At 44.4% G+C, this 11,310-nt stretch overlaps 1 protein-coding gene across 2 annotated transcripts in view; it reads right to left on the minus strand.

The window, feature by feature from the left end:
• WWP2 (WW domain containing E3 ubiquitin protein ligase 2) overlaps positions 1-7,542 on the minus strand; it is a 146,307-nt gene extending 138,765 nt beyond the window's left edge. For both annotated transcript variants that reach the window (XM_082607576.1, XM_082607575.1), the window contains exon 1: positions 7,371-7,542. The gene's annotated coding sequence lies outside the window, so the exon portion shown is untranslated. The remainder of the gene's footprint in view (positions 1-7,370) is intronic.
• Between the last annotated feature and the right edge of the window lie 3,768 nt (positions 7,543-11,310).

The raw sequence follows: 11,310 nt of genomic DNA on the forward strand, positions 1-11,310 counted from the left end.
TCGCCTCAGAGTTAGACTATGGTACAACCTCAACTACCAGCTGCCAGGGGCTTATCAGCTTTGCCCCAAAAGGAAGAAACAGTGCCCTTACACCTTTACTTTGAAACAAGAAAAAAACAAACAAATTTTCTTTGCCTATAATCCACTGGCTGTTAGAAGAAATGATTCTCTAGGGTAGTAATTCTTGAGTCCTTCTCATTAGCGAAATCAAGCATCTCAAGGGTCCACCTACTGGTTCGGGGTTCCCAGAGGCATCCAGAAAGACAACAAAGATCTATCATAGTCCTCTTTGGTTAAAATACTTGAAATGCCTGAGATCAAAACGGCAGGGAGATTACTTTTCAACATATTCAACTGGGAATAAGAGAGGAAGCTGAGTAACATGTGGCACCAGAGAATAAAGGAGCTGCTGTCACCTGCATCAGAATCTTGACTTGACCTGGACAGCACAAACAGGACAGGATGCATGGTTGATTCTGTTTTATTTTCGTTGAAATATAATTAACACACTGTAAGGTCACCCTTTTAAAGCGTACAATTTGGTGGGCTTTAGTATATTCACAGTTGTACAACTATCACCACTATCGGATTCCGGAACATTTTCATCACCCCAGAAGAAACCTCATACCCATTAGTAGTCACTCCTCATTCCTCTTGGCTCCCCAGCCCCTAACCACTAATCTACTCTCTGTCTCTACGGATCTGCCTATTCTGGACATGTCAAATAATTGGAATCATACAATATGTAGTCTTTTGCATCTGGCTTCTTTCATTAGCATAATTTTTTCAACGTTCACCCACACCATAGCATGTATCAGTATTTCATTCCTTTTTCTAGCTGAATAATATTCCAGGGACTTCCCCTGTGGTCCAGTGGGTAGGTCTCCATGCTCCCAAGGTAGGGGGTCTGGGTTTGATCCCTGGTCAGGGAACTAGATCCCACATGCATGCTGCAACTAAAAGATCCTGTGTGCCGCAACTAAGACCCGGTGCAGTCAAAATAAATAAATAAATAAATAAATATTTTTTAAAAAAATAATAATATTCCATTTGTAAGGACAGACCACATTTTGTTCATCGATTCATCAGTCAATGGAAAACTCAACATTTGTCTTATTAGGATGGGTTGATTCTTTTTTGTTTTTGTTGGCTAAGCCATGCGGCTCGCAGGATCTTAGTTCCCCGACCAGGGACTGAACCCAGGTCACCACAGTGAAAGTGCCGAGTCCTAACCACTGGACCGCCAGGGAATTTCCAGGATGGGTTGATTCTTGAAGCCAGGGGACTATAACGGTCAAGGGCACCTTCAGCAAGAGGGCAGCCAGCCTTCTGACTGTACCTCTTCCAGACCCCTTTGATTCACCTCACCCAGTCCTGAGCCACGGTCAGTCTTTCAGCAGATGCTCATAGACCCCACTCTGTGCCAGGCCCTGGAAATACAAAGCAGAATGCCACGGGGCCCCTGCCCTCTGGGAGCTCAGATATCTTACTCTAAGAGTCCCCCATTAAATAAATCCTCGAAGAGCTTCTGGCAGGAGAAAGCAAACACATGTCAGATTTAGCAAGTGACAGTTCTTGCAATATCTGAAGTACCTGATTATTCTTATCACCCAACTTCGGCAAGAACCTTTCAGACCAGTAAATCTTTTGGAAACGAATAGGCTTCACCAGTCACTAGCCATTGAGTGGCACTGGACAAGTTACTTCTCATCCTCTCTAAATTTCAGTTTCCTCATCTGTGACATGAACCTAATGATAGCACTACCTTATAAGATTATCGTAGGGAATAAATGAGTTCAGGTAAAGCAGCCAGCAAATACTAAGTGCTCTTCAAGTATTACTACAAGCTAAACTTGTTCTTCTTCTTTTTTTTTTTTTTTTTGCAGTACACGGGCCTCTCACTGTTGTGGCCTCTCCCGTTGCGGAGCACAGGCTCCGGACGCGCAGGCTCAACGGCCATGGCTCACGGGCCCAGCCGATCCATGGCATGTGGGATCTTCCTGGACCGGGGCACGAACCCGTGTCCCCTGCATCGGCAGGTGGACTCTTAACCACTGCGCCACCAGGGAAGCCCAACTTGTTCTTCTTGATGTTGAAATTCTAGGCTCTGAGATTCCTGAAATTCTTGACCCAGCTTTGAGTCAAGAAATCACTGAACACTGATCTTGAGATGAAAGAACCTGTGTAGCAGATGAGGCAGGGAAGAGCAAAAACGACTCATCAGCACCAAGATTTTATTTTTAATTAGGCCACTGTGGAAACAGGCAGTGCTTCTTATTTATAAGTACAGATCTGCCCTGTATCCACTTCTTGAAAGATGCGGATGAGAAGGGTCTATTCAAAAGATTCTTCCTTCCCTCCACCCTCTCATGCTTTTCCAACACTAATGCTTCTTTCTCCGCCTCTTTCCTCTGTTCAGCATTGAGTTACCTTCCATTCCCCAAAGGCCCATATTGAAAAACAATCAAACAGAACTGAACTTGGCCAAATGCCATTTGTACAAAGACCAAGCACATAAGAAGAGAGGGAGGGAGGGACATAGGAAGTCACAGCATTGGAAGCGCAGTGGAATTATAAACTAGTAATAAAAGAGACTGGGGAGTTCTCTGGTGGCCTAGAGGTTAGGATTCTAGGCTTTCACTGGCACGGCCCGGGTTCAATCCCTGGCTGGGGAAGTGAGGTCCCGCAAACCGCACAGCACAGCCAGAAAAAAAAGAAAAGAGAGAGAGAGACTGGAAAAAAGAAAAGAGAGAGAGAGACTGGAAAGCAGTTCTAAGGACAAAACAGGAAGCAAAAGGCATGGGTGACACAGAGAGAAAGAGGACCTGCCCTAGGTCAGGGCTGCCAAGTCTTGATATTTGGTATATTCCTAGAAATGGTGATCAACACTTGACTGAAAGCACTGAATGTTTGTTTTCAAGCTGCTGGGGGTGAGGCAGGAACAGGGGACTACAACCTGCTCAAAAAGATTCAGTTGGCTCTTTTTAAGAGAAACAAGATCTTCCCTACCTCTCAGAAATTCCAGAGTCTGTAATAGTCTGAAGCAACCCAAAGTCACTCACTGACTTGATTCCAGTGGAAGGTGATGTTCACGCATCCACTACTGCATACCTTAATGACAGAAGCATCAAAATCTGGGCTCAGAAGACTAAGATTCAAATGCCAGCTCCTCCATCTCTTAGCTACATGACCTCATGCGCAGGTCACTTCACCACAGTGAGGTTGTTTGTTTTAAATCTATAAAACAGCAGGATGCCTGGCAACAACATACATTCAATAATGTTAGGTAGAACCAATATTTTAAACATTAAAAAGCCATTACCCATCCTTCCAAGCTGTCTCTTTCCCATCCTTCTTGGAGGTCTCTAAATTGGTTGCCAACCCAGAAAGCCTGACTAATTCCAGAAACTGGGACTTATATTGATTTCAGCAGCACTACAAAGACGCACGCTTGGAAGAGTAGCCTCCTTAGGAAGAAAAGAGACCCATTAGCTTGTGGTTTGCAAAACGGTCTTTAAATGAAAAGTGAAAAGGAGAGAAAATCAAGTTCCCCAAGATATAATGCAACGCTTTGCTATACTTAACATACCTACTAGTATAATAGTATAAACTGAGATTTCTGTCTCAAAACTGAACTTCTAGCACTCCTCTTGGCTATGTATCCACATTACGCCCTAAGTGACCTCCCTCAGTCTCTTAGCTCTAAATGCCATCTTCGTGCTCATTGCTTCCACATGTACATCCCCAGCGCAGCCCGGCTCCAGACTTCCCTATCTAACTGCCCATGACACCTTCACTTGTTTTTCTACTGGGCATTTTACAATCAGTGTGAAAGAAATTCAGCCCCAGCCCTGTTCCTCCTACAGTCTTCCCATTTCAGTTAATGGCAATTCCATTCTTCCAGGTGTTCACGCCAAAGATTGCAGTGTTGCCGTGACTCCTTTCTTCCTCTCACATCCCACCTCCACACACCCTGTTGGCTGTACTTCAAAATATACCCAGGGCCCGACCACTGCTGGCCACCTCCATCACTACCACCCAGGCCATCCTTCACCTGGATCACGGCAGGAGCCTCTAAACTTGTCTCCCTGCTTCTACTCCTCACTTCTCTTTGCTTTCTCCACAAGGCAACCAGAGTAAGCCTGTTAGAAGGCAGGATGAAACGTGTCCACTCCACTGCTCAAAACCCTCCAACGGCCCAACTCACTCTGAGGGAAAATCAACATCCCCACGAGAGCCTGCAAGGCCCCCACAACCTGCCCATCTCTCCCTTACCCCCAACGCCTCTCTGACCTCATCCTCTCCATCCCCCCTTCACCACCCCCTCCAGCCACACCGGCCTCCAGGCAGGTCCACCAACCTGCCAGGGGTGGCCCTTCCTTCGGGCTTTTGAGCTTGCTCTTTCCTCTGCCTGGACCACTGTGTCCCCATTTAGCCACATGGCTCATTTTCTCATCTCCTTCAGATCTTTGCTCAACCGTCACCTTCTCAGGAAGACTTTCTAAGGACCCTCTTCAAAACCGCAATGCCAGCCAACAACCCACATCCTGCCTCCCTCCTTTATTACAATGTAATGTGCATTTTACTTGGTTATTTTGTTTATTGTGCCTTTCCCCACTAAAATTTAAGATCCACAAGGGCAGGGGGTTTTGCCTTCCTTGTGTACTATAGTCCTGGTGTTCATAATAGCACTGTCCAATATAATTTTTAATTTTCTAGGAAACATTTTAAAAACTAAATAGGGGACTTCCCTGGTGGCGCAGTGGTTAAGAATCCACCTGTCAATACAGGGAACACTGGTTCAAGCCCTGGTCCGGGAAGATCCCACATGCCGCGGAGCAACTAAGCCCGTGCACCACAACTACTGAGCCTGCGAGCCACAACTACTGAGCCCGTGTGCCGCAACTCCTGAAGCCCGCGCGCCTAGAGCCCGTGCTCCACAACAAGAGACGCCACCGCAATAAGAAGCCTGCGCAGTGCAATGAAAAGTAGCCCCCGCTCGCTGCAACTAGAGAAAGCCCACGCGCAGCAACAAAGACCCAATGCAGCCTAAAATAAATAAATAAATAAATTTAAAATAGGTACAGCTTAAAAAAATTTTTTTATTAAAAAAATAAAAACTACAAAGAAACAGAGGAAATTTCAATTCTATTGTATTTAACCCAATAAACTTTAAATGTTATGATTTATAGAATATATTTATCATTTATTATGATATTTTAAAAAACTCAATGATAGTTTACCTTTTTTTTTCATATTAAGTCTTCAAAAATCTGGTGTGTATTTTATACTCATAGCCTACCCCCAGTGTTCAGCACTGGAAAGTGACCACCATACTGGACAATGCAACTCTAGAACAATGCCTGGCACAGAGTAGGTACTTATAAATATTCATTGAATGAAAAAATGTTTCCCCAGGAAGAGGCAGCTATGATATAGCACAGGATTTTCTAAACTTCAGTTACACTCCATATTCACAATTTTTGATGTAACCTGTACTATTTTTCCCTTAAAATGTCATACTTTGTCCACTTGAAAAAATATTTTAAAATAAAACTTTATGTTGCCTCTATAAATGGAAAAGAATGGGTCTAAGGATAAAATGCCTGGGCATGAGTCCCTACTCAGTCACTCACTACCCAGACTCTAAAGCAAGGACTTCACTGAGCCTCAGTTTCTTCATCTGCAGAATAGGGACAATTCCAACCTCCACAGGATCATGGTGAAGATTAAATGAGATGCTGTCATAAATAAGCTCTTTACAATTGGGAAAGTAGTCACTAAATAAAGCAAACTGAGAAGCCAACCCAAGCCTTTTCCTCATGCCCGTCATTTTCACATGGACCAATAACAGAGAATGGCAAGCTTGTCTGACAAGAGAAGAGCTAGGACTCAGGTTCAAATCTCTTGTCCTCCACTTACAGGTCTGTGACCTTTAGAAATTCATTTATTCACCAAACACAAAGTGCCCACAACATGACAGGCACTAGGCTAGAAGCCAAATAAGTCAAATAAGATATGAACCCTGCCCTTGAGGAATTTGCAGCCTAGCAGGGAGAAAGAGACCAGCAGACAAGAAAAAGCAAACAACTGTCAAAAAATCAAGTCATCTCTCTTAGGTCTGTTTGTTCACTGTGAAATGGGAATAACACCTTCCCAATCTAACTCACAGAGCTGCCACATAAATCAATTTTTAAATGTTTGTCAAGTACTCCAAAAACCTGAACTCATTATACATTAGCAAAGTACTTTTCTTTTTCCTACTTGTAACCCAAAACAACTCCGGCTCCTGTAAATGTCCAGTTTGAACATTCACTCCAATTGTACCACATCTGTGAAATTCATTCAACTTTTGCAAATGTTAGTAAACACAAGGAAAAAGACGATAAACAGCTTTAGCACAGGTATTTAATCTCAAAATTATGATCCAGGTCCCAGTTCTAAGGAACAAAACACAGACCTCTCAGTCAGCTACCTAGTTACAGTTTGTCAAGATAAGCAGTCACATGATAAAAGAAACTGAATAATTTAAACTGAAGAAAGAGGAAAACTCATGAAGCAGGGTGGGTAGACAGTGTCCAAGGTTACAGCAGTCTCTGCATTGGTGAGGTAATGCTGGCATTAGGTCGTGCTCAACATGGTAAGCTAAAAGCCATTTTATGGCCAGAGCAAAGTGCCCACACTCTTTTTTTTAAGCCCAGAAGTTGATCTGATCTGAGAAAATCTCAAAGAAAGATGATCCCAAGGGCTAGGTTCCCAAGAAGTGGAAACCCTATCCAAGCAAGAGTAAGTGGGTGTGACGAAAGCAAGATGATCAAGATTCTGTGATCCTTCCTGAAGTTTAAAAACTGAATGGGACCAAAACCAAAGTCTCGGGTACCAATCATTTACAAAGAGGAAGGAAGGAAAAGACTCTCAGGTGCAGTTCAGGCTGCATCTTCATACTGATTTCTCCTTCTTTCCCCCCATGTCACTCGCCCAATATCAGGCGGACCCATTCCAACTCAGTCCCAAGTCGCCCCTTCCCCCTGTTCCGATCCCTGCACAAAGGTCACTCCTCTTCACCCCTGGCACCTAAGATGCTTTCCCCTTCCGGGAGGACTTGCTGGCCGCCGAACCCATGACTGCCTTCGCGCCCACCTAGGAGCAGCCCCCGCGCACGACCCGCGGCGAGCCCACCCCTCTCGGGCGGGAACCGGGACACCCCTCCTCGGAGGCCGGAACCGCCGCGCCAGGCCCCTCCCACAGGAAGCCGCCGCCCCCCAGCGCCCTGGCCGCGCCTCCCCCGGCCCACCCCGCACCGCCCGCCACTCCCGGACTTCCCCGCGCCCCCGCCCGCCCGCCGCGCCCCCAGAGCCGGTGCTCGCTACCTGCTGCGGCCACAGAAGCGGCGCCCAACTCCTCTCCCACTTCCGCCTTCCACCGCCCGCACTCGGGCCAGGTCACGTGACCACGCGCGGTCACCTGACCCGGAAAAGGCTGGCCGGACCGCAGGTGTGTGCAACCTAAGCCAGGCCTGAGAACCTCTGGCCAGAAGGCCTTCTTATCCTCTGTATGTTTAAAAGTGGGAGGGTTTTCCACTCGCTAGATGGTCCCCGAGCAATCAAATAAACTGAGTGCTCGCTGAGTGCCAGGCGCTTCATATACTCCTCCCATCCACCCCGAGGGCGGGCCTGTCTTAGCCCCATTTTACAAGTGAGAGGAGGCGTTCAATCAAGTCAGCAGATATTTATTTAACTCAGGGTTACCATATTAAAATACAGGACGCCCGGTTAAATTTGAATTTTAGATAAACAACCATTAATACGTAGGTGTGCCCCAAATATTGCCTGGTACAGTACATGTTTATACTAAAAAACTACTTGTTGATACTCATATTTAATTAGGCATCTTGTGTTTTAATTTGCTATATCTGACCCAAAACCTACTATGTGCCAGGCACGGTTCTAGGCTCTAGAAACACAAAAGTAGCTTTTGTGGAGCATCCGTTCTTGTGACATGAAAGGCTCCAAAACCCTTGTGGCAGAAAGGCTCCAAAACTCTTGCTGGGGGTCCATAAAGTGCCCCACCACACCAAACTAACCCCCATTTCCTTAGTATACAGAGTAGACAGACCTTTATGAACTAGAAAAAACATTTTAAATCAATATTCTTTACTGATGGTTGAGAACTTCAGCTTTGACAAGTTGAATGAAGGCTCAATTTTTCACTTTTAATCACCATTAACTAAAATTAATGCTAATCACCTAATTAGCTCTAAGCGCTGTGCACTAATTATTGTTATTTTTGGGTCTTCCAGTTTGGATGGATCCTGTTATGCGTACAAATGGAACTGGTTGAGCATTTAGTCTCTATTTTGCCATTCCAAATCCATCCAGGAGATGGCCTTTCAAGGAGCTACAGCTCTCTCTTAACACCTTAATTCCTATCTAAAAAACTACTAAAATTTCTCTAGTAACATTGATGGGAGTTGTACTAATTCTCTCCTAGGGGAATTAAGGAAGGCCTCTTTGATTTGGTGGCATTTGAGTAGGTGTTCACCAAAAGGAAAAAAGGGACTAGGCAAGGCAGGCTCTCACTGTGCATTAAAGAAGTAAAAGCTAAATATATACCTCGACCTATAAAGGCCCTAGGTGATACCTCCCACCCCTCCCCTTTATTTCATCTCATCTCCAACTACTCTTTCACTCAGTACCCTGCTTCAGCCACTCTGGCCTGAGGGCCTTTGGACTGGCTTTTCCCTCTTCCTAGAAAGCTCTTTCCCCAGATAGTCAGTTGGCTCACCCCCTCATCTCTTTCAGATGTTTTCTTAACTATCCCTTTCAGTGAAGCCTTTCCTGATCACCCTATTTAAAATTGCAACTCATCTCTTCCTTCCCCTCCTAGCAGCCCTTTCCTGCTTTATTTTTTCTCTCCATATTTCCTCAGCTTAGCACTATCTGACTTTCATATGAATATGTGTGTATGTGTGTGTGTGTGTGTGTGTGTGTGTGTATACATAAAGTCTGTTTCCCACTACAAAAATTATGAAGACAGGAGCTATAACCCAGCTCTCAAACCAGTACCTGGCCCATAGGAGGCCTCTTTAAACAATCTGTTTAATGAATAGACTTCATCAACATTTATTGAGCACTGAACTCATTTCTGAAGGTCCTACAAAGATTTTTTTAAGACACATAAAATATCTGAAATATGTCATCATAAAAGTGCCCTGCAAAAGTTAAAGGAGAAAGACCCCTAAAACACAGTCCCTGATTTCCAACCTACTTAAAGAAGACACACAATTAAGTACAATGCAAAGCAGAAGTAATAACTGCTTATTGAGTGATAGAATCAAAATGTCTTAAGTATGGTGAGAAAGAAGGGTTCAAATCCGTCCTTGGAGAAAAATCTGATTTGGGTAATGAGGACCAGTTTACAAAGGAAACAACTGAGCTGCTTCCTGGAGACTAAGTATGCAGGGATTGGCCAGCAGAATTTTCAGGCAGAAGAGAAAACAAGGGCAAAGGCAGAAACAAGAAAGTCCAGGACACTCCCAGGAAAGTCCAGAGGAATTCTAGGGATACTTACTGATTTCATGTAGTTTTTCTCTCCCCTACCCGACTGTTTCAAGTTTATATCTCCCCTACCCCACTGTTAAGCATATAGTTTCATAGCTTGTACATTTTCCAGTCCTGGAAGTGAAGTCAGCTCTTCACTGGCACACAAGACGTTTCTTTCATAAAGGGCCTCACATGTAAAAGTTGTCATTACCTCCAGATAAGTTATACATGGAGTTCTTCTACATATGTTTGAAAGTGTTAATTTGTTAAGGTTAACTGTTTCAAGTGACCATAACTTCATAATAATGTTTGAGATTTCTTCACTTTTTAAAAAACAAGGAGCTTCAAACAATTGAAGTGTTTCAGGGTTCACTTCACTTCTGAGAGAACCTGTCCCCAGACACCTGTGCTACCACAGGCACTACCCTCAACTCCCTGCACACTCCCTTTGGACTTTCATACCTCAATGCCTTTGCCGTACTCATCCTTCAAGATTTGGCTCCAAGGTCATAAACTCGAAGGTGCCCCTAGACACTACACAAAATATCACTTTGTTCATAACTGTTATATCACCCAAACTGTGGTGGTATAAATTAGCTCTCAGTACTTATTTGTTCACTAAATAAGAGTCCTTCTAAGGCCTCAGTGGACTTGAAGACTAGCGAGTGTTACAGGGAAACAGAAAAGGGATTAAAGTATAACAAAAAATGACAAAAACTACAAAATGTCAAGAAACCGGGCTTCCCTGGTGGCGCAGTGGTTAAGAATCTGCCTGCCAATGCAGGGGACACGGGTTCGATCCCTGGTCTGGGAAGATCCCACATGCCACAGAGCAACTAAGCCTGTGTACCACAACTACTGAGCCTGTGCTCTAGAGCCCGTGAGCCACAACTACTGAGCCTGCATGCTGCAACTACTGAAGCCTGCGTGCCTAGAGCCCGTGCTCTGCAACAAGAGAAGCCACCGCGATGAGAAGCCCGAGCACCGCAACGAAGAGTAGCCCCCGCTCACTGCAATTAGAGAAAGCCCGCACATAGCAACGAAGACCCAACACAGCCAAAAATAAATAAATAAAATAAATACATTAAAAAAAGAAACCTTTTATATTAACAAGTATTTTTAATATTTACTAGAAAGTGAATGGCTCAGAGCCTGATCTTTCTTTCCCTGGCTATTCCCCTAAATCAGTGGTTCTCAAGTGTGGCCCCAGGTCAGCAGCATCAGCATCATCTGGAACATATTAAAAATGCAGATTCTCCCGCCCTGCCCAGACCTACTGAATCAGAAACTGAGGATGAACCCCAGCTATCTAGTTTTCCAAGCTCTCCAGGTGATCCTAATTCACAGTCAAGTTTGAGAACACTGATCTAGATCATTCTTCTTCATCCTAGTGTCTACAGAATTACTGCCAACTTCAATAAACCTCTTTTATTGTGGAGTCTAGTTTCTATATACTCCCTCCCTTTTTAGGCAACAGGAGCAATTGAGGAAGAAGTTAGAGATAGGAATATTAGCGTTGAGTGGATTATATTTTCTAGGCATGAAATAAAAACTTGATTAGAGTAAGGTGAATGAATGGAGAGGAGACCCAGGCACCTCAAAACAATTCAGAAGTGACATCAATAAAGTTTAGCAAGAGGAGTATGGGTTGAGAGTGGGAATAAGGATGACTCAGAGATTCTTACCTTGAGTGTCTTTTTTGGTAATGCCATTCGTAAAAATAGGAACTCAACCAGTGAAAAAAGTTTAAGCGGGGGCAGGAGAGAAA

Source organism: Mesoplodon mirus, assembly GCF_964341445.2.
Source record: "Mesoplodon mirus genome assembly, chromosome: 19".
Taxonomy (NCBI): Eukaryota; Metazoa; Chordata; class Mammalia; order Artiodactyla; family Ziphiidae; genus Mesoplodon; species Mesoplodon mirus.